The following is a 23,473-nucleotide window of genomic DNA, read 5'->3' as shown; positions in this document are numbered from 1 at the left end:
GCAGCTTAAAAGATACCTCATTAACTAGGTATCTAGCTAGCTAGATAGCATTGTCAATGGGAGCAAACAATCTGAGGCTTTACTTAGTTCATGAATTTGTCTATGGAAAAAGAACTAGAATTATTTTCCCCAGCCAATTTTTTTGTGAATTTGCCACTGCCAAAAGGCTCATGACTTGGACATAGCATAGTCCAGTTTCTCAGCATTACAGCAGACGCCAAGATGTGCTTTTCCCCAAGGGCTGGTAGCATTTGCCTGAATGCCATGTTCATCAATTTTAATGTTGGACAGACGTTTCAGGGATTGAGTTATATAAAGATATTTACTGGCCAATCTATCCCCAATATTCCGGACAGATCAAGTACGTGGCATCAATGATTGAAGTATTTTGATTTTTTTAAAGTTAATGGATAAAAATATATAATATAAATCCATAAATATTTTATCAGATTTTATTCTCTTTTAGAAGACTTTGACTTACAGTGTTTCATTTAATTTATTCCTATGCTCCTTGATAGCACAGGTATCATCTAGATATGTGACAACATATATCTAGAGTCAGAAATCTTTAATTCCTTGAAAAAATGTCTTACAACGACATAATGATGTCACTGTAATTCAAATCCTGCATTTAAAATGCTAGGGTGATACTAAAGTCTCTTTTCTTTCTTCTTGGGGCTACTTGGATTCCTTAAATCACATGGCCTATAATGCTGTCTTGCATTTATAAAGTTGGTACCTCCTTTGAAAATACTGTGTTTAGTTGACAGCCTATACCACACGACTCTCCTTCTAGCTCAAAGACATCTCGTTGGGTTCCATAGTGTATATTATCCTATTCATTTCATAATCTCAGAATGGCAGGGCAAGCTGCTCACTCTCATGACCAAACATGAGAAACATTGCGTTGAAAGTTAAAAGTATGTTTGGAAATTTACTTCGTAAAAGTGAACAAAAGTAGTCATGATAAAGAAGGAATAACCTCTACTCCTTTGTTATTATTACCAGCTTTTACCAATTGCAAAGGTTATTAATACTATTGTGACAAATTCAAACAATGTAGGAATGTGTAACATGCATTAAAAATGTCTGCCACAACCCATGCTGATCCCCATCTCACTCTTAAGAGTTTGACATTATTCTTCCTGTGCATTTTTCTTATTCCTATTTAAATATGTGTATATTATTTTAATGAGATTATACAACTTGCTTTTTTAAAAAGGCCATCTCTCCGTGTCTCAAAGATGATTTTTTTGTTTGTTTGTTTTTGAGGAAGATTAGCCCTGAGCTAACTACTGCCAGTCTTCCTCCTTTTGCTGAGGAAGCCTGGCCCTGAGCTAACATCCGTGCCCATCTACCTCTACTGTATATGTGGGACGCCTACCACAGCATGGCGTGCCAAGTAGTGCCATGTCCGCACCCGGGATCCGAACCGGTGAACCCTAGGCCGCCAAAGCAAAACGTGCTCACTTAACGGCTGCACCCCCAGGCCAGCCCCTCAAAGATCATTTTAAAAACTCTTTTATTTTATTTTATGATTTTATTTTCTTCACTTAGATTTTTTCATCCACCTAAAACTGGGGAAGTTGTATTGTGCTGATACTTTATTTTCATTTACATTTATTTTTATTTTAGTTATTTATTTATTTTTATTTATTTTATATATTTTATTTTTATTTCAAAGTGCTTAACCAATAGTCACAATGACATGTAATAAGTTCTTATAACTTTTTGACTCTGAGTTTCAAGTAAAATCAAAATGCCATATTGGAGAGAAGGGCAGAGGTTTATGAAAGGAATCTTGACTCAAACTGTGCCGACGACCAAGCTAAGTAGGTTGGTTGGTTGTTTTAAACTGGAATCCAGTAGGAGATGAAGTGCAGAAATGCCTACTGAGAATTTTTACTGAAGACTTCAAATTACATTTAAAAAGCTATCGAAACATATATTCTGTCAACAAAGAATATCTGATTCCATTAGTGCTTTAACAAGTCAGTGTACTGGCAAGAGAAGGACATGGTATCAGGGGGGGTGTATGCAGGGCTAGCAAAGAGAAACAGTTAAAGATATGACCTGTTTTGATGCAGATTCAAACTACCAGGTTTTTCTAAAGGATCATCAATAAAAATATTTTCCAGATGTATAGCTATAAGAATGGAATATAGTGTCTGAGTCATTGAAATGTTAAATCAACTAATTCAAGCCTCTAAATCTGGATGTTTATTTAAAAATGCTTGCAAATGATTTGGTGATGGTGATGATGAGAACAGAAATAAAAATTAAACATCAGTCTAAACAACATCCATTTGAGGAATTTAATATGTCAACATTGAAAATAAAATTGATATTAAATATTGAAATAAACCCAAATAAATTCAGTAATTTAATTGCAGTAATTATTTTTAAAATTATAAAGTTATTATTGAAGTAATAACAACAAGGAAAGGAAGATTGGCATGGGATCAGGTACCCAAAAAATGAGGAAGAGGAAGTTGAGTAGAGAGTTGCATCCTGTGCTGCCTTTTCAGAAGATTCTTCCCTGTAGTTCAAAATACTAATCTCTTACGTTACTATAGACCTGGGGTTCTGAACTAGGGTCCATAGAGCCCCTAGCTATATATAGGAGTCCACAAATCCCGGAAATCATATGCAATATTCTACGGCTGCTTGTGGTGGAGATATGCACATGTGTGCATTCTTCTCATATAAATAGTCTGTGGCATTCATCACAATCACAAAGGAATTCATGGCCCCCAAAGGTTAACCATCAGTGATGTAGACCTCAGAGTGTACAAGGCACTTTCACAGTTATTAACTAGTTTGATCTTTAAACACAGGAGCAGACTTGGCACTAAGCCCACCACACTTATGTTCCCAGGTCTTTGTGGTCCAGAGACAAGTGGCCTGGAAAAAATTAATTCTCACTAAACTACAGTTGCTAAATTTATAAGCATCTCCTATAGTATTTGCATTTGACACTGAAGGAAAAAGACGTGAAGATGTTTTTTACATCCTCGGATGAAGACAAATATTTTTTGTGGGGGAGGAAGGTGGGAGCCTTTCCAGTTTTTCTTAGCTAGTCTCCCTTAGCCACACCTAGCACTGATGAACAAACAAATGAGGATCTCATAAGTGTAAACATTGCACTTTAATGGGGTCACTTGCTGGGGGGAAAAAAGCTTTCTTTACATACTGGAAGCTGCGTGCATTTCTTTGAACCTCAACATTTGAATGCCAAGGCATTTGAGACAGAAGAGTTATTATCCTCAAACTCTAGTTCAACTTCTGTTCTTCAAATTAGTTATTAAGTCATAAGGGGGAGAAATATGCAGCATTTAAAAAAAAAAACAGCTCAAGAGATTGCACCTTTATAAATGTCCATCCTTTCTTAGAAGAGTGATTTTATTCACTTTCCTGTCCTGAAACTCACAGACATCCCATCATCTGAACGTCAGGCTAAAAGAGAGTGAATAAAAACTAAAATATTTTTCTAATGGCTAAATTTTAGCTATTCGGAACCTTGACCCTCTGCCTCTCCAAGCCGTACTCATTGCTAGGGGCCCAACTGAAGTGCTTCTCCTTTATGGTGCTGCTTTTAAAAGCTTTAGCCCTTATTGATCTCCTTCTTTAAGATTGTGAAACATATACCAAATCATTTTGATGAGTATGTATTTTCTGTTTGTTTCTATTTTTTATGTTATTATTGAAGTTTATTTAGAATAGAAAAAAAAGTCTTTATATAGCATTGTGATTAAGAGCACATACCCTGGAGCCAGACAACCTGAGTTTGATTCCCAGTTCTGCCACTTCTTGGAATGTAATATTGAGCAAGTTGCTTAGTGTTTCTGAGGCTCAGCTTTCCCATCTGTAAAATGGGTATAATAGTACCTATACCATAGTATAGTTGTGATGATCAAATGAGTTCATAAATCTAAAATCTTAGAATGACCTAACCCTTGTGTATTAGGTATTGTTGTTCTCATTATAATTGTTGTCATTGCTGTTATTATTATTGTTATATGCCACTTACACATGGTAGACACTCAGGTAGTATTTGTAGACTGATAGATCTCAGTTTCTATATGCTACAATAATTCTTGAACCAAAGAAGACCTTGAGCTTATTGATTCTTCTGATTTTTTGAACTTCTTGTTGTCATCGATGTTGGTGTATTTATTTGTTGTATATTTTAAGAGCACGATTTCCCAAATGCAAACAAACATGGGCTTTAGGGCTTCTCAACTCCTTACCCTAAAGTATTGAAAACCATGGTTGAAGTATAGATGAGGAGACTTAGTCTGAGAGATTTATTTATAAATGCCAAATTTGCACAAAAAGGGATCTTGTTTCCAGGGCAGTTCTTTTGCTTCAGAACCTAATGTTTCACTCTCCATGTAAACTACATATGATATTTGATGCTGTTTGTTATGGATTTACTGTAGTAAGATGAATCAAATAGGAAATTAGTAGCTCAGTCTGTACTATTACCTAAGCTAGACATGGTGTTCTATATATACATGTTATATATGTGTTTTATACATAGACATAATGAAGTTATGGAAAAGCTCTGAAAATTGGACAGTAGATCAGGTAGTTCTGCTTCTCATCACTAGTTACCAAACAAGCTATAGTATGTGCATACTGAAGAGCCCACAGCTTTTCAATCAGCTTTTAGACTCAGGTCTAGATTTTGAAGACAGCTTTTAGCCTTTGGTCTAAATCCTCCATTTATCCTAACTAGGCAGTTCTAAGACATCATCTAAATTATTGAATCTCTGAGCTTTAAGAGGGGCAGATGCTCACAAATTCACCACCTATCCCTCAAATTCCTTGCTGTCTTCCCATATATTAGGCCAAATTAGACTAATAGGACCTAAAGTTTCAAGAAAAAAATAGGAAAGAGTACGTTTCCTTGTAGAAATCATTTGCTCTCCTAATTAAGTTATACCGTAATGCCTAGCATATAATAAATACTGAATGAATATTAATTTCTTCTTTCCTTTTCTCTTACCCTACAATCCTAGTCTAGGAAAATAAAATATAGCTGGTAGTATAATGCACCTAGGAGATATATATATATAAATTTTATAATTGCTTCATCATTTTAAGGTTCCTTCTGCCATAATCAAGTTTTACACGCATCCCAGTGTGTTGCCTACATTATTGTATGATCTTTCTAGCTTTTAGGTGGGCTCTATTTTAAATTTATTGAAAAGTTCTAAATAAAAAAAATTTAATGAATATAGAATTAATAGATTTTCTACTTCTTTTTGTGTCAGTTATAGTAAGTGACGTTTTATAGGAAATTTGTCCATTTTATCAGATTACCAAATTTATTGGCATAAATAAATTATCCTTTTAATGTCTATAGGATCTGCATGATATCCTTTTTTTCATTCCTGATGTTGATAGTTGTGTTTTCTCCTTTTTTTTTTTTGATTAATCTTATTAGGGATTATCAATTTTATTAAATGTTTCAAAAAACTGAATTTTATCTTTTTTACGTTTCTCCATTATTTTTCTCTTGCATAAATTTGCCTCTAAGGGCTGCTTTAGCTATATCCTACAGCTTTTGTTATGTTGTGCTTTTGTCATTAGTGTCTATCAGTTCTTTTTTTTTCTTTGGACTATTTTTTATGATTTCTTTTTTGGCCCATTGGTTATTTCAAAATATGTTGAAGTTGTTTAATGTGCTAATTATTCCTAAATATTTTAAATAACTTCCTATAATGTGTTTCAAATTTAATACCATTGTTTTTAGAAAATTTATTCTGTAGGTTTATGATCCTTGATATGTCTTAAGATTTTGGTTTATGGCCCAGCATATAGCCTATCTTGGTAAATGATCTGTGTGAAATTGTTTTGATGGGTTGATTGTGTTGTTTGAATCATCCATATTCTTACTGATATTTTGGCTTCTGATCTATCAGTTTCCAAGAAATTAAGTGTTAAATTCTGAAACTCTGAGCAGATGTTTTTGTTTAGCCCTTCAATTCTGTCAATTTTTGCTTCATGTGTTGGGAAGCTGTCGTTTTATGTACACACACGTAAAATTGTTTATTGTTATTGTTTAAGATTGCTACGTCTTCTTGATGATTTGACTCAATTTGAAATGCTCCTCTTTTCTCTTGTAACACTCTCTGTCCTGAAGTCTACTCCTTATTACAGCCACACTAGCTTTTTTATAATGTTTGTACAACATAATTTTCCTTTCTTTTTAGTTTCAATGTATCTCTATCTTTATGTTTAAATTGTGTTTCCTCCAAAAACCATGCAGTTGGATCTTTCTTTTTCATCCACTCTGACAATATCTGTCTTTTAATTTGGGTTTTTGGTCTGTTTACATTTAATGTAATTATTGATACATTTGGGTTTACATCTATCAACCTGGTGTTTCATTTCTCTTTGTTCCAAATCCTTTTTATCACTCTGTTCCTCCTTTCTTGTCTTATTTTATTGGATAGAACAGATTGAGTATTCCATTTTTTTCTCTATTTATCTTTTTAGTCATAAATCTCTGTATTATTTTTATTGTTTACTCTAGAGATTAGAATGTACTTCTTAAAGTTATCTCAGTCTAACCTCAAAAAATTCTTCAACTTTGTCAGTAAGTAACAATCTTACAATGGTATACATTTACTTATCATCCTTTTGCCATTTGTTCTTTTGGTTTCATGTAGTTTACCTAAACATACGCTATAAATACTTATCGCATTGTTTACACTTAGTCAATAGTGTTTTAAAGAGACTTAAAATATTTATCATGCATTTATCCACTTACCTATCCACTTATCTAGCTAGCTATCTATCTTCTTATCTATATATAAGTTCCTTTATATTTATTGACATGTTTACCCCTGATGTTTTTCATTCTTTGCTGCAAAATTGATTTTCTATCTGATATCATATTTGTTCAGCCTGAAGAAATTTTTTTAGTAATTTCTTGAAGAGAAGGTCTATTGGAGATAAATTCTTCCAGATTTTGACTCTGAAAATGCCTTATTTTGCTTTCAGTTTGAAGTATATTTTTGCTTGATATAGGATATAAGATTTACAGGCATACCTCAGAGATATTGCAAGTTCAATTCCAGATTACCCCAATAAAGCAAATATCTCCATGAAGTGTGTCACACAATTTTTTTGGTTTCTCAGTGCATATAAAAGTTATGCTTACACTATATTGTAGTTTATCAAGTATGCAATAACATTATGTCTAGAATAATGTATACACCTTAATTAAAAAATACTTTATTGCTAAAAAGTGCTAGCCATCATCTGAGCCTCAGTGAATCATAATCTTTTTGCTAGTGGAGAGTCTTGTAAAAAATACAATATCTGCAAAGCACAATAAAGTGAAGTGCAATAAAATGAGGTATGCTTTTTAAAGATGTCATTTGGTTGTTTCTGTTAAGAAGTCAGTTACCATTCTCATCATTTTTGCTTGTATGTAATGTACCTTCTTCCTCTAACTGATATCAAGATACTCTCTTTATCTTTGTTTTTCAATAGTCTGACTATGATGTCCCTTGATTTGGTTTTCTTTGTATTTATCCTGTTTGTAGTTTACTGAACTGTGGGATGATTTCTTTCTAAATGTTGGAGAAATTCATGGTCATTATCTCTTCAAATATTTCTTCTGTCTTATTTTCTCCCTCTTCTCCCTTTCAGATGCCAATTACACACATGTTAGACCAATTGATATTATCCTCCAGATCTTGTACACTGTTTCTTTGTTCATCTTTTTGTTTGTATTTATCTGTCTTCATATTTACTGACACTGTCCAGTGTTAAACTCTGTCTGCTGATAAACTCACCAAAGAAGTTATTTTTACTTCTGTCACTTTTTAAAGATTTTCTAGCATTGCCATTTAGTTCTTTTTTATGGTTTCAATCTCTCCACTGGAATTATCCATCTGCTTATGCATGTTGTGAACCTTTTTCAGTATACCTCATAGCATATTCAGTATACCTCGTAACCTCATAGTTATTTTAAAATTATTCTCTAAAAATTCTAACATCTGACTATATCTTATCTAATTCTATTGATCATTTCCTCTCTTGGTGATAGATTACATTTTCTTGATAATTTGTACATCTCATAACTTTTTATTGAATGTCCAACATAAATAAAGATTTAGGTAAATAATATTTACGATTAGAAAAGATCACGCCTCTTCTGCTTTACCATTAGTGTGTGGGTTGTCAATCTAGTTCTAGTCTATTCTGTATTTGACATGAGTCTGGGCTTTTTGTTCTTTTAGTTAGATCCATTTCACTACAAGCTTAAAATTATTTGACATGGGATCTGAATGTCTAGTGTTTCTCTTTTGTTCCTGTCTCTGCTCCCTGTAAAGGACTCCTGCCTAGTATACCATGAAAAGCTTCAACTGCCTGTCGGCTATTTCTCAGACTTCTTGCTTCCTGCCTTGCCCTCAGACTTCAACAGGCCCTGTGTGCCTCTGCCTCAGGAGAATTCCTTTTGGCCTTCCTGCTCCACCTCCAGCTACACAGCCATTGATAGCCACTGTTTCATACTAAGTGGATGAGGCTCAGAGTGTCCATAAGGTTTCTCTTAGTTCTAAATCCATACCCTCAGATTTCAGCAGGTTCTGTGAGCCTGTTTCATAGGTGGCAGGGCAGGTGTAGGGGAAATCTCCACTCTCCTGCCCCTCCCTCAGTGGTAGCCAACAGCTTCCAGGTACTCAGTGCAATGACTGAATTGTCTGTGGGATTTCTCTAAGTTCCTAGCTCTACCCTCAGATATTAGGGAGCCACAGTACTTTTGCCTCACAAAGTCTCTTTCAGTTGTCCTGCGCTGCCTTCAGTCTTTCTTATAAACATTAGGTGATGGCCTGTAGAAAATAATGTGGGTGCAGATTTCCATTGTTTCTGGATTTCCCTGGGTTTCTAAACCACCATACCAGACTGACACATATTGGCTTTAAATTTTTGACAAATTTGGCTGCTTTTTACTCATATCTACAGAGTTTTTATACCTCTTCCTGGTGCTCTGTCAAGGAGGAAAGCAGAAATGGCTTCCTTCTGTCCCAGGAGGAGTTTGGCATTATTTTGATTTTGATTTTAAGTTTCTTTGGGATTTCTGCTTTCTAATAGGCTTTAATAAACTGTGATTTTGTATGTTATTTAGTTTGTTTTTATTGTTTGGGTCAGAGCTACAGTCTCTTGTGACTTTCTATATCCTACATGGAAAGATCGAGCTAGTATATTGAAGTTTTCATATAACTTCACTTTAGCTACTAATTGCTTCTCATCTAGTATGTCTTATAAAAGATAATTAGTCATAGCAAAAATATATTTAGGAATAATTTACTAACTAGCTCTTAGTCTATGCTGGGCAACATTTTAAACATTTAAAAATCTATTAGCTCATGTATGCTTCATGACAACCAATTAAATCCTAATATTATCCTTATTTTAATGCAAGGAAACAGCTTCTAGAAGCTTGTGTAAATTACCCAATATGCAAAGAACTCAAATGATTCAATAAAATAAGGCAAGCAATTAAATGAAAAAATGGGGAAAAGAAATAAGTGGTAATAAACAAAAAAGGAAGCACAAATGGCTCATAAACATTTGAAAAGATGTTCAACCATATTAACCAAATTATATAAAACCATAATAATATCATTTCTTCCAGATGAGCATAAGTCAAAAAGTCAGGCAATGTCAAGTGTCGTCAAAGATTTAGGACAATGGGTACTCTCACCCAGCGATGGTGAACATATCTACTGGTACAACCACTTTGGAAATTAGTGTGATAACATCAGTGAGTCAAATTGAACATTTGCGTATCCTCAGCCAAGCAATGCTACTACTTGGTAGATACTTTTGAGAAACTCTTGAATAAATGTGACAGAGACTTTTTCAGAATGAATATTCAGACCTATATACTCTTTCTTTTGAATTCTTGCTCACAGCTACTACCTCATGCCCAAAATAATCAGAAGTTCAGTTGTACCCACACAAATAAGATTCCTACCACATGTAGAGCTCCAGTTAAGTCCTTGAGAGGAATTAGAAGGAGCAGAAATATAGAGAGCAGGTGGTATGTTCAGAGACAGTGAGACATCCAAGTAGACATTAGTCACCAGTCATGAGTTACTCTCCGACTGGGTAAAGATATATGGATTTCTACAGCAACAGAGCACTCCTATTAAGAAATAAATACCTATAATGAGCTCTAGTGGATCTGTTTAAGATTCAGATTAAAGCAAAATAGCAAAATAGCCTCTCCTTTTGTGGTGTGTGTTGCTTTTGGATGTTAACAAAGTTCTCGCTTAGAGACAGATGCTGCATCTACAAATTGGAGAAAAGGTATCAGTTTTTACTAGCTGAAATACAGAGTCCATGCAGTTCAACTCATTTAAACACAGAAATCATTCCTGTTTGTATGTTTTTATAAACAGCAATCTCAACATCTGTAGTTAATAGATCATCCAACAAGAAACACTCTTAAAACTAAACTCATTATACTTGGATATTCAAACCATTCCAACCAATGCACCATTCAAAATATTACTTTAAAACAATTTGTTCACAACTATTAAGCCTATTAAATGGATTCCAGGAGTCATGTTTTGGGGAAATATTGGTAAGTTTTCTGTTGGAGGAATGGCTAGCAAAGCATGTTCCAACTAGAGTTTTTTTCAAATGTTGTGTTTTATTTATAATTAATTATAGCATTATGTACTCTATAACCAAAGAATCTTGTTCCCTCTTCCTAAAATTTCTATTAACTATACCTAAAATAAATGACAATAAATTGAATTTTATAACACCGAAGAAAACATTCTGATCTTAATATTTAATAAGCACTTTGTTTTCAATGGACTATATTCAGTCATAGCCCTGTAACATGGCGCAAGCATTTATAGATGAAGGTCAGTGTTTTTAATCAAGATCAACTCTAAAATGATGCTTATTGGTATTGCATCTGAGCGTGTAAAAGATGTTCTGGGTGATGGTGTCATGTCAGAACCACTGTCTTCAATGTTACTGTTAATCATCGGAACTTCTTCCTTAGGCTCCAACTCCAGCACAGGTGGGAAAAAAAGAAGTGCATTTAGTTGTGTTCTGCTCTGGTGGGCCCATTCAAAATGGCTTTCCTGTCTCACTCCAATGGTTTCATGGAAGTGGGGATTGATCTGTGAATCTCTTGCATGATATGTTTGAAATTTTTATATGACTGTGAAGTGTCAGGTGGTGTCAAACTCTCTCATTACCAGGCAGCAGAGGGAAGCTAGGTTGACAAGGAGTTATTGTTTTCATAAGATATGGGTCTGTTTTTATTTGTATAGACAGCAAGTTCTGTGCTTTGTTGCATGACTCAGTCAAAGAAACTAATGTTGAGTACCTGATTTAAGAATTATGAATGGTAAATAAAAGTTAATTCTATTATGTGCCAATTCTCTTAAAATCATTCAACTCATTGAATTTTTCTTGATTTCTTTATGTTTCCGTGTGTTTCACTAAACCTTCCAGATTCCACTTTCCTTAATAAAACATATACGGAGTATCTACCATTTGTCTGTTCAATGGACTACATCCTTTCCTCAATCTGTTCTCCTCCAGTACTTGAGTACACATTTCAAACAGTGTTGTTCTAGGAGCCAAGAGTGGAAGAAATGCTTCATGGGACCATTCACTCTGAAGTTTCTTTTCTCTTACACTCAGTAATGCCACAAATTACTTAGCAAGAAATGAAGCACCAAGTGAAATGAGACTCCTCTATTTCCTAGATTTTTTTCTGTTTACCGTTCCTGTTGTCACAGTCCATTTGGTGAGAGACTACACTAACACTGCTGAGCCCATGGATTTCTGTATTTTGCTACACTGGAACATGACAGAGACATTTTTATATTTTAAAATCTACTCCACATTGTGCTTCTTAAATGTTTTCATTGCCTGAAACTCACATCTTGTAGATGCAGGAATAGGAATGTTATCTTTAGGTCAAATTACTGTGTGGTGAAGCATGGACCAATCTTCAGTTTAATGCAAATTCTATTTTGGGGTTTTGCATGAAATACCCACTACCTTTGAGGTGATTATTTCCATTTTATTAAAGAAATGTTGATTATGAGTTATGAGATGCTAGTAAATCAAAACAGCTTTATTTAAAAGCATTTCCACTTAAATGATGATATACCAAGATCAGAGTTCCATTCATGGGGCTTGACAGAGGTAATATCACAAGTGCCTTTCATATTGCAGATACCTTCCTTTATGCAACATAAAAAAAAGTGTTAACACTTTATGTTGTACTTATCTTTAATTTTCATGGTACCATAAAATAACCAACCATCGCATTACAAAAATATGACTCCTAAATCATCAAAGTTTGCTTAAAATTTTGAATCAACTCTTGCCCCCATTATGATACTACAACTCATCTTCTGAGGGTGGGGATGTGAGAATTTGGAAAGTCTCTTTCCACTGATTCATGAATTTAATTTGTCCAATTAATCAAACAATAGGTGGCATTTGTTCATTCCATAACCTCCAAGTTCATTTTCCATTATTATTCTGTAAAAGACATTGCCAACTTTTCAGAGTTACTTTTGATAAAATCAGACAGGTAATAATTAGAAATCTGATCCAAAGGTTTGTGGGGAAGTTGCCTAAATCTGTTAAATAATTTTTCTATCCAAGATGGCAAAAGCCATTTTACTGTTTCCCATTTTGATGGGAAAACCATCTCATATTTTATTACTTCTCTTCCTTTTATTGAAAAAATGGAATTTTTTTCTGATAAAAAAATAGAGTCCTTCTTTGGGCATTTTCCCAAAGGATGGAATCTTTCTCTCAGTTTTGTCCAATGTTTATTAAATTATGAACATATCATTGAACGATATTTTAAGACTATAGCCCAAGTCCATTTATTTAGATGTCCACAAAACCAGAATAAAAAAATTGAAAAAGATTTGAAGAATCATTTGTCTTTAAGCAGTAATCTTTTTCTTCAATGTTAGTATGAATTAAGAGTATAAACCAGAAGGAAGGAAGTGCTTGAAGTATTTATGGGAATATTCATTTTTAAGTTCCTTAAAGCACTTCAGGAATACCTACTTACCTACAAATAATTGATGTGGTAACTTCAAACCTTTCTTATCTGATTTCTTTCCTCCTTTCTCAACCCTAAAGCCTCATTACTAAAGTTCTACCACAGATTTTGATGTTATTACAGCTTCAGAAAACCTTAACCAAACGTCATGTGTCTTTTTCAAAAGAAACACAGCATGCCTCGTAGTGAACTGGACTCCTTCTGATTTTCTGTGATAGAATTTTCATTTATGTCAAGATCAAGGTCAGAAACAAATGATTTTGCTGCACAATCATACTTGTATGCAAAGAAAAGTTTACCAATCTATTTATGCTTTGATCTATCCTGTAAAAGGGGAACTTAAAATTATAGAATCATGACATTTTAGAATAGGAAAGATCCCTAGAGATAATCAAACCCATCCCATTTATTTTAGACTAGATTTGATCTAGCGGAAATTGAACCCTAGAGAAATTAAGTGCCCGGCTAGAAGGCTACCCATATTATTAACAGCAGACTGGAATAGCCATTGAATCTTGTATTGAAACTCCGCTACTGGGTTCTCTCTACTATGATTTAAATATTTTCCTTTGTCCATTTTAGCTCAGCTTTGATTTTATTTGTATTAGCTAAATTTTCAAACCTATTGGTTATGCTGTCTAATAGGAGATGGATATGTACCTCTCTGTAAAACATGTTTAAAGCTAATTTTAAAAACCAATTCTTCTTAGCTTGTGTATGTGCAATGCAAAGGAAGGTAAAATGTTGTAACATATTCAGGGAATCTGGGATTAAAACATAAATTTTAGCAATATAATGCTTATATTAAATGAGTAAAACAAATGAATTTGAGTTATTTGCAGCACCCAAATTCAGTTTACTTAGATACTACCCTTCTAAAGTTGCAGCATTTCAGTTATATGGTAAAATTGTGTATATCTTTTATCTTATTTTTCCTTTTTTATTCCATTTTGCAAAAATACAGTTTATTATTATTCTTTAGACTATAAAATTGATCCCTATCTTTTGACTTGGAAAATAAGTCACATTTATTTAGTGCCTACTAATATGTTAGGCATAGTTTGAATATTTTCCCCAAATATTCTCATTTAGAATACTCTAGAACCTCATGAAGTAGGTTTTGCCCCAACCATTTATCAGAAGAGAAAGTTGAGGCTTAGAGAAGTTAAGTATCTTGTCTAGGGTCACAAAGCTAGTAAGAGTTAAAGAAGCGATTCAAATCAAGGAAGTCTAACAATAGAACCCCTGATATCATGTTTAAAATATGATCTTAACGAGATCCCTAAAGTCAATTTCTTTCTCAAAGGAAGTTATATCAATAAAATGAAACTCTTTTATTCATTTCTCGATATTTTCCCCTTGTAGAACCTAATAATCAGCAGGTCACTGGAAGTGTTCAAACAGAGATGAGGATCACCTTTAAAAGATATACGCAAGTGTTTAATAGTATGGGTATAAATTCTAAAATTCCAAGAATTTTAGGTTCTTCCTGAAATGAATTTCACTAGGATACACTGTTGAGAATAATTCTTGTAGGGTTTTTATTTAGAACCTGTCTGCTTTGCCAATAAAATTTTCAAATTGAGGTGTTTGTTGTTGTTCAAATAGTGTTTCAAAGGCATGTATTTCTCTCATAATTTCTCCCTTTTGTTTAGCTTTTATTGATTGCAGCATGGCAGCGTAGTTAGAAGAATGCTGTCATTTGAAACCAGACATCAGAATATCAGTGTCTTTAGATGCCTTCTAAAGAAAAAAATATTGTTAGTACTGTTTAGCCTGGCTATGCCTATCTCCCAAAGCAGAAAATGAGGCAAACGTTTATGTGTAGGTAGTTTATTTGGAAACAACAGAATTGTGAAGGATGGAGTGGTGGAACACAGAATGAAGAATACTAGGATGCTTGTCAAGTTGGCCACAGAGCTCAATGGCTCTGGAGATTGAATTTAATCTCCCCTATGACCTTCTGAATTAGCCATATGAAATGCTTCTCAGAACTGTCCATCTGGGGCCAGAAGGAGGAAGCATTTGTTCACCTGCATTTGTGTCCTACTGTAAGGTTCCCTGCACTTTGTGTTTGCTCAAGCATGAACACTGAGATGGTTCCCATGGGGTCTATACTTTGCCTTCAGAGACGCCCCGGGACAAGAAGCAAGAGGAGTACCAATGTGAGCTCAGGACAAAGCCCCTTCTGGTTGCATCTATCCAAAGCTGGTCAAAGCCTGCTCAGTTGGTCACTGTGGAGCCAGAGACAGTTTCAAGAGGATCTGGAGTAGAATATAAGAGAAGTTTATTTCAAGGGCTTATTACACCTTCCAATTGAATTCTTTATTCCATTATTTCTGATACATAGAGAAGCACATGCAACATAACAGGAAGAGAATCTACAACTTACAGTAACAAGAACCCTCAATTTTGGAGCATGGTTTACTTACCTAAACTCAGAACTAACTGGTCATGTGGTAACATTAGTTAGAAATGTCACAGGGAAAGGAAGACAGCCTTATGAACTCATGGGATTGTAGAGATAGAAGGGATCATGAAATGTCACTTAGTCCATATGCTGCCCTGAAGCATTAATTCATAGCATGTTTTATTGTCTTGACATTTAAATATAGTTAATTGGCACAATTACTTTTCAGAGCAACGTATTACTTTCTTGAATTGGGTATCAGTGCTGGCTGCTGCAGCCACAGAATGAATTCTGAAAGTTATTCATGTGTCTACTAAAGGTAATTTAGCAGCCCTGGGCTCATCAAATTCTTACTTCTGGATAAGGTTATTTGATAACTGAGAACTCAATAAATAGGAAACAGGCAAACATGAGCAGGAAAATTGCATACACATTTTCCAACAAAAAGTTTCTGTGTTCTTTAGTTTAAATGTGAGTTCATGGTAGAAATTAATTCTTAGTTTTTTGTTTGCTTTTAAACCTCGATCTCTAGACTTAAATGAAATCAACATCTCCACTTGTGCTTTTGATAGATTATAAACATTTCATCTGAAATCTCTTCCAGAAATCTTTTAGTACTTCCTTTTTGGGCTCATATTCTTACAATGTTTTTGCAATCTATGGGTACCAATTCAACCTACACCAAACAAAACACACGCATATGTATAGGAATTATATAAGCATGTATATATAAAACACGCATTAGCTGCCCTAATAAAAAGTTCATAGAATTTCTGGCTTTTGTTACGGCTAGATCCAAATACTCAAGTGATATCATTAAGATTCTTTCCAACTCTTAACTACACTTTTGCCACGGTGGCTTAATTTCAAAATGTGGGCACCAAAAACTTCAGATTTATTTTCTGATAGCCTAGCAAACTCAGTAGAAAGGGCATGCTCTTTCCCACTAGTTCTTGAAAAATACCCAAGAAACACTCTGATTGGTTGTTGTGATTCTTATCCATTCGTTTAGCTGGGAGGATGGAATGATCCAATTGGCCAGCACTGGGACACAGGCTAACTCTTAGAAGAAGAGGGTAGAGTCAACTCCTCTCTAACTGCATAGATTGATATTAGAGGAGCTAGTGATTCTTTAAAAGTAAATCTGGGTGTTGAGACTGCAAAAAAATAGTAGGTGCGTCTTCCATGTTTCTCTAATGACATTTGTGAGTTCAGAAAGTCTGTCTCCCCACTGGTCCAGAAGCTTCTTGAGGGCAGAGGCTGTTTCTTGTTCATCTTATTGAACCTATCATCTATCAGAGTGCCTGGCACTCATTATTGATTAAAAATTGAACTGATCACAGGTATTCCAATTAAAGATATCACTCCAGTGTCATTCAGTTCACTTTATTTATACGACAAACCAAACACTTTAAAACTATATATGACAAAGAGCAACCATCATCTAATTTGGATTAGACCATGCAAAATAGATCGATAATCAACATATCTACCCAACAGAGAGGATCAAATGCTTAAGAAAAATAGTGTGGATAGCACTATTGAAATTTGCTTCAATTTTTACCCTCAAAATATTTGGTAATCAGTAGTAATTCTGCAGATTTTTATGCATGTAAATAAAGTAAATGTGCAAATTAATAAAATTCTATCATGCCTCATCATGAATAATGAATAGCTACAAAGTCTTCAATGAGAAAACTAGATTTGCTGCTTTCTAAACATTTCAACAAAAACAGAAGTGGGAATCCATTAATATGTAGTCTACATGTTTTTCCTTGTGTTTAATCTGTTAAAGAAAATAAACTGTAATGTTGTTAAATAAAAAGAAGGCAATTGAATATATATGCAGGTTTGGACATTCTCTTACCATCACATCTCATCTGTCACTCTCGTAGGGATAAAATAATATCTCCTGCTTTAAAAGAAAAATTTCCAAAGTGCTGAAACAATTTTATACAATTCATGGTGAATGTAAAAATAACCTACAATAGGGTCTTATGCCAAATTAGGCAGCACTTTAGAGAAGCAGGGAATAAAGGCTCAAAGTGAGAGGGAGCTGGGAAGAGAACATTCTCCTCCTTGTCAGAATAATTGGTTCATTAAATGGAAGGAGAGAAGGGGAAGAGATAAAATGGGAGGAGAGTCTCCCATTATTAAATATGTATTCCACAAGGTTTCTCTCAACTTGCTTTGCAGCATCACGGCTGATATACACAGAGCCTAATAAGCAACAAAGTGAATACGGAGCTGGACTCTCAATTGTTCAATTCTAGGTTTGTTTTTCTAGTGATAAAGAGGAGGGTGCACTGGTTTCCCTAATCCCAGGGATCAAGCCCTGAAGCTAAGCAAAAGGAAGAAAGGGCTGATTAAAGCCACAGCAGTCAAGACCTTTGTGCAGTTGTGATATGTGGGTGTATATAGACACGTGTCTGTATAAAGAGCACACATGTGGTCAGTGGAGTGCTGTGAGCGAGGCTCTAGGATGAATAGGGCCATTATAAACATAAGTCATTATTAGTAGCCAGCATAAATAGGTTGGCCTGTCATGGGGTTAAGATCTGTGATCCATGGGGACTTGCTACTCTTCAGAGCAAGGGGATGCAGCTGCTGTGCAATAGAAAAAATTCTGTCTTGAGAACACATCCAAGGGCCCATGGAAAAGTGGTTGCTCATAGATGTGGTCTTTAATTAAAGTGGTTGTTGTAGAGAGAAGGTCATCAATTGGAGATGACCCTTGGATCAAGCTTTGATCTCCAACTAACTGTTCAGTTTTATTCAAGGGACAAAGAGTCAGGAGGGAACCAGAGGGAATAATATCAAGGCAGGAGACACATTTACTTGTGATGTATAAAACCATAAAGGGTTCAAAGTTTGGGTTTTGGTTCAAATAAAATCCCAAGAGTTCAGATGGTTTTCTAAACCCTCTGAACCTCATCAATGCAGAAAACCAGCAGAAAGAAATCTCACAAGAGCAAAATGGTCCTTAGAACGTTTGGCCACTTCACTAACAAATCTGGCCAGAAAAATACCATCAGCAATTTAGGCAAGTCCAGGCAGATGACAAGGAAAAGTGTGCCTTAAATGCCCTGCAAGGCAGCTTTCCCATATTTTAGCCACTGCTTTCCCAAAGAAAATGGGAGTGTGAATGGAGGCACGAATGGTGTACGTAGAATTTTAAATAAGTCTTGTCAAGAAACGAAAAACTGGAAGGGCTTACAAATAGAAGATTGAGATTAGAAAACAAACCATAGAACCACAGACACTCAAGATGTGGTGTAGCAACACTGTCACCCAAAGCACATTCTGTATTGTATGTTTCCTGACTTTTCCACTCCTGTAATAGAAGCTTAGAAAGAGTAGTACTGGAAAAATCAATCAGAGAAGAAAGAGTGAATCTAAATTTTCATAGCAGCCTACTCCCTTTTCATCCTTTCACCCCCATTCCCCTTACTTATCCACTGAAGGTATAGAACTGACCATAGGCAAATCTGAATAGACTGTTGCTTCTCTTAGCGTTCTCTCATTGTCATCTGTGATATGACACTCTTCTAGATTCTTAGTTCACTCTTTCTCTGCTGTGACTACCTGGGGTTTCTCAACCAAGAATTTCTCTCACCCTCCATATCCTGGGTTTTCCTCTTTATTCAGCTATAAATATAGCATTATAGCATTATAGTTAGAAAGGACATAATAAAGTAATTCATACACAAGTATAAAATTTAGAGAATAGCTTGATGTGTTTTCTCTTCTGACGTAAAGGCCCTTTAGTGCGAATAATTTATTAATAAAAAAGAAGTGATAATGTCCTACTGGTGAGGGAGAATCCTTAGGAAAGGAGGGCCTTAAATTTCATCCTGTGTGCAACTGTGGTGAATACTGTTGTGTGACCTGGATCCTCTCAGCCATCCTCCAACTTCTGGGACTCTTCATCTGCTGGGAGATCACAGCTGCATCTCTCACTGGGAAATGGCCTTGACCTCAGAGACTGGCTTCCCTGCAAGAATACCCTCTCCCAGGGACAGTGGTGGCCACAAATTGGCAGATGCAGGAATGCAAAGCCCTTTATTCCTCTCCTTCCCCACCAACTTACCTCAATGTGACAACTCTGAAGAGCCAGCCCAGCTCGAGTCTCCCTTTGTTTTAGGATCAGCTGAGAATTCTGTCACAACCGCATTGTCAGTCATCTTCTTCTCCCCAATCCTGCCTTCCTCACTTGCTTATAGATGTGTCTCCTGAGATCACTCCCTAATAAACCTTAGGCATATCATGCTCTCATTCCAAAAACTCAGTGTAAAGCAGTACTTCTCCTTACATTTTCAAGGAGTCCAGTCAGCTTCCCATAAATACTACCGTTTAGCAGAATACTGCTGCAGACAGCAGAGTAGCTTACACCTTGCATTAAGAAGAGGGTATTGTAGAAGGGTGGAAATGGAGACTACAGGAGGAAGAGTGAATAGAGGTCAGTGGGAGCCTTGGCAATTATGGGTGCATAATAATGGGTCTTAGCATACTACAGGAAAATCCTCGCCTCTGTCAGACAAGCTATCATTCCATTTTCACCTCCAACCTGCAAATTTCAAAATCAATCCTTACTTTTTATATCTGCCCTCCACGTTGCAGGTACAAAAACATTTCAGAACAAATGTGATCTGATCATTTTCCTATAAATAGAGATCTTAATTATCACATTTATCCATTTTATTTCTTTTGAAAGGTTTTCTGAGGTTGTATATCAATGACATCCCTTCCAAAGGATTTGCATTTGAAAGGCTGTTGTTCAAATTTAATTCACATTTGACACAATGTTTTCTCTTGCAGAACACTACCCAGTATCTGAAAATCAGTTTTCGGCAGGCTCTATTCTACATCCCTGTGATCATTTCTTTTTTTATTATGGGTATATTCTAAGTGAATTTCATGTATGTTGTGGAAATGAAAAAAAAAAAAAAACAGAAATGTTCATATCCTTTATTCAGTCCCATTTTGATTTTTAACCTGCACTTCCTGATTGCCTTCCCCACGGGGAGTGCTGCCAACAGTAGCCTGCAGGACAGTGTCTCTGGGCTTCCTGGGGTTTCTGGGGGCCAGAACAAGCATTAATCTGAAGGGAGCACAGTGCCTTGTTGAAGGAGAGTCACGATTAATTTCTATCTCTGACTCTTTGTTCTTCTGTGAGAGCAAACCTGTATGAAATCACTCCACATGCCCCGATGGTTTGTTTTGCACGTCAAGCTCCAGCAGTTCTCAGCGAAAACTAAGGTTACATCCCTCAAACCCAGGCTAGAGTGAAGGCTCTCTTTAAAGGTAGCAGGATGAACAGCTTCGCTCTCAGCTAATCCCATTATCTCAGGGAAAAAATTAATGTTGAGTATTGATAGAAGAGGGCCCCTTCTTGAGGACAGCTGTCCAGCAAGGAGATGAGAGGCAGCAGGAACTAGCAGCTATTTGTTTTCTATGTTGTTCTCATATTAGGAAATCTTTTGTCCCTGTAGTGAGATTTCCACCCCTCCTAGTAGAGATACACCAAAATCAGATGCAAATGCAGGGTACAGAGTAAACTGCAGAATAGTATGCTGTCTTCCTATCATTGCTCATTTTACAGGTTTTGTCAGTTTCTGAAAAACGGTGGAGGATAATTGGCCTGAGATGTAAAGCCACACTCGGCTGTTCCAAGGAACAAAGAAAGACAGCTTTAGCCCACAAGGCCATATTTTGTGAAACACACTCTTCCTTTTTAATAATGAGCAGATACACAGTGCTCCTTCTCAGCCCTGAAAAATCTGTGGTTCTCTCCCTGCAATGTTGTACAAGGTACTTAAACTGGTGCCATTTGTAATGCTGTGGTCGGTCGCATTGAACAAGGAGAGACTACACTTGTTATCTCGACGAAAGGCGAATGACTGTAGCACTCTGGCGTGCTCATGTGAGAACCGCAATATCCTTCCAGCATATTTGACCTTAGGACGATAGCATCAGAAACAGCGATAGCAAATAATCAGGACCCAGAAGCTGCCATCCCAGCCACTATCATGATCTTCTGGATATATTCAATGTTTCCTGTTTAGAAGTGGGCAAATATTTGTCAAGAAATATAAATATGAAAATCTGACTGCGGAATTCAAGTCACGCATAGAAGACAGAACAAGTAGCCAGTACTCCCCAGGGGAATCCTAAACAGATTGTCATAAAGAAAATATATTCCGCATCCAAATTTGGTCATCCTGCCACACTGTTAGCACCACAGCATTGCCAAAGGTGACACGTAACTCTGGTAATGCCAATACCACTTGTTCTTACTCCCTTATTTGAACTCTATCACCATTCAAACTTCTCTTCTTTAAAATCCCACCCCTACTCCATGTTTTTTTCTCAGTAATTTGCTAGGTTCCCTCCAATCTACTCCAGAAACAACAGTCAGAGTGATCTTCTTAAGAGTAAATTTGATTGTCACCTCCTTAATAAAAATTTTCGGTGGCTCCCATAAGGACTTAGAATAAAATCAGAATCTTCAGCATTGCCCCACAACTTAGCAGGATCTGTGCTTGCCTCTAGAGGATTGCTTACCTCCTTTCCCAAACCTTTCCTCAGATTGCCCTTCTCTCTACTCTTAACCTAAAACTAATTGTTTACTGAACTGCTTCTCACCACTCAGGTCTCAACTTAAGTGTTCCTGCTCAGTCGAAGTCTTTCTTAACCAACTTATTCACAGTAGTTTTCCCTACTTCCTGTTACTCTGTATCTAAGCTTCGAGTTTGTTCCTTACATAGCAGATACAATCCTTTATAATTGCTTTACGTATTTGTTTTCTGCCTCCTTCTCTAAGCTATAAACGTTAAACTTCTTAAAGTCAAGGATTAGGCTTTTTCTCCTCCATCCTCTTTTTTTACCTGTACCTACGGAGTCTACCACAGGACCTGGAATGCATCAAGTATTTAGTAAATGTTTGCTGAATAAGTAAATGAGCGTCCTCATAGCCTATTGTATTTTAGACCTTATTTTAATTTTCTTCCTCATTTGGCCCACTAAAGAGTGGAACTTGTTCAACATCCTGTCCTGTCCTATACCTCAACATTCTTGTGGGCTCGTGGAGCCCCTTCCTTTGTCTTCCTTTATTTTGTGTATTTCAATAGGGAAGTGCAAAGCCAAAGTAATGTCATTGAGCTTAGGAGAGGGCATCACAGATGGGAAGGAGAGATAACATATGATGGAGGGCACCAGCATGGTTCCGTGTCTTCTCAAAAGGCTCCTGGCAAAATAAGAGCAAAACAAGCTAAGCAGATGGTAGGAGTCATGCGCTTTTGCAATTCACTTGTTTATGTTTTGCCTGCCTTCCTATCAGTTTCAGCTCTTGAGCCCTTATAGGCAGGGTCTTGTCCACAGTTATTATTGGAGGTGTCACCTAATGAATGTTGGGTATTTTATAAACATTGACTGTTTAGTACTAAATTCTGTTAGGCAGTGCAGGGACCTTCAGGAATTATATGTGATAAACTTGACTTGAACCAATGATATTTCAAATTAATTACATGACCTTGAATAGAATTGGCCAGAGTTTCCTATGTCCATTTTCTCAAACAGCTTTTACAGTACTAACTGCTCTAGTGATATCAGGTGGAATCACCATCTGAATGTGGAAAAACCAAGCCATTTTTCAGTAGTCAAATAGTCCTAACATGTAGCAGCAGTAGGAGCTCTTAACATACAAAGTTCATTCATTCAATTAACATTTATTGTGGTGGACACTATTTGTTGGTGGTATAGAACACAAGGAATAATAGTCCTTTCCTTCTCACCTAATTCTATTTAAACTAGAAAGATGTACAAAAAGGAAAAAATAAATATACACAGGGGCTGGCCGGGTGGCATGGTGGTTAAGTTCATGCACTCCGCTTTAGTGGGTTTGTGGCTTTGTATCCCGGGCACGGACCTACACACTGCTCATCAAGCCATGCTGTGATGGCATCCTACACACTTAATAG

At 36.0% G+C, this 23,473-nt stretch overlaps 1 protein-coding gene across 6 annotated transcripts in view; it reads left to right on the top strand.

Annotated features, from left to right (window-relative positions):
- TENM2 (teneurin transmembrane protein 2) overlaps positions 1-23,473 on the top strand; it is a 3,416,041-nt gene that overhangs the window by 1,801,236 nt on the left and 1,591,332 nt on the right. The window lies entirely within an intron of this gene.

Source organism: Equus caballus, chromosome 14 (assembly GCF_041296265.1).
Source record: "Equus caballus isolate H_3958 breed thoroughbred chromosome 14, TB-T2T, whole genome shotgun sequence".
Classification (NCBI taxonomy): Eukaryota; Metazoa; Chordata; class Mammalia; order Perissodactyla; family Equidae; genus Equus; species Equus caballus.
Note: the sequence above shows the minus strand (reverse complement) of the source record. Positions and strands in the feature narration are given on the sequence as shown.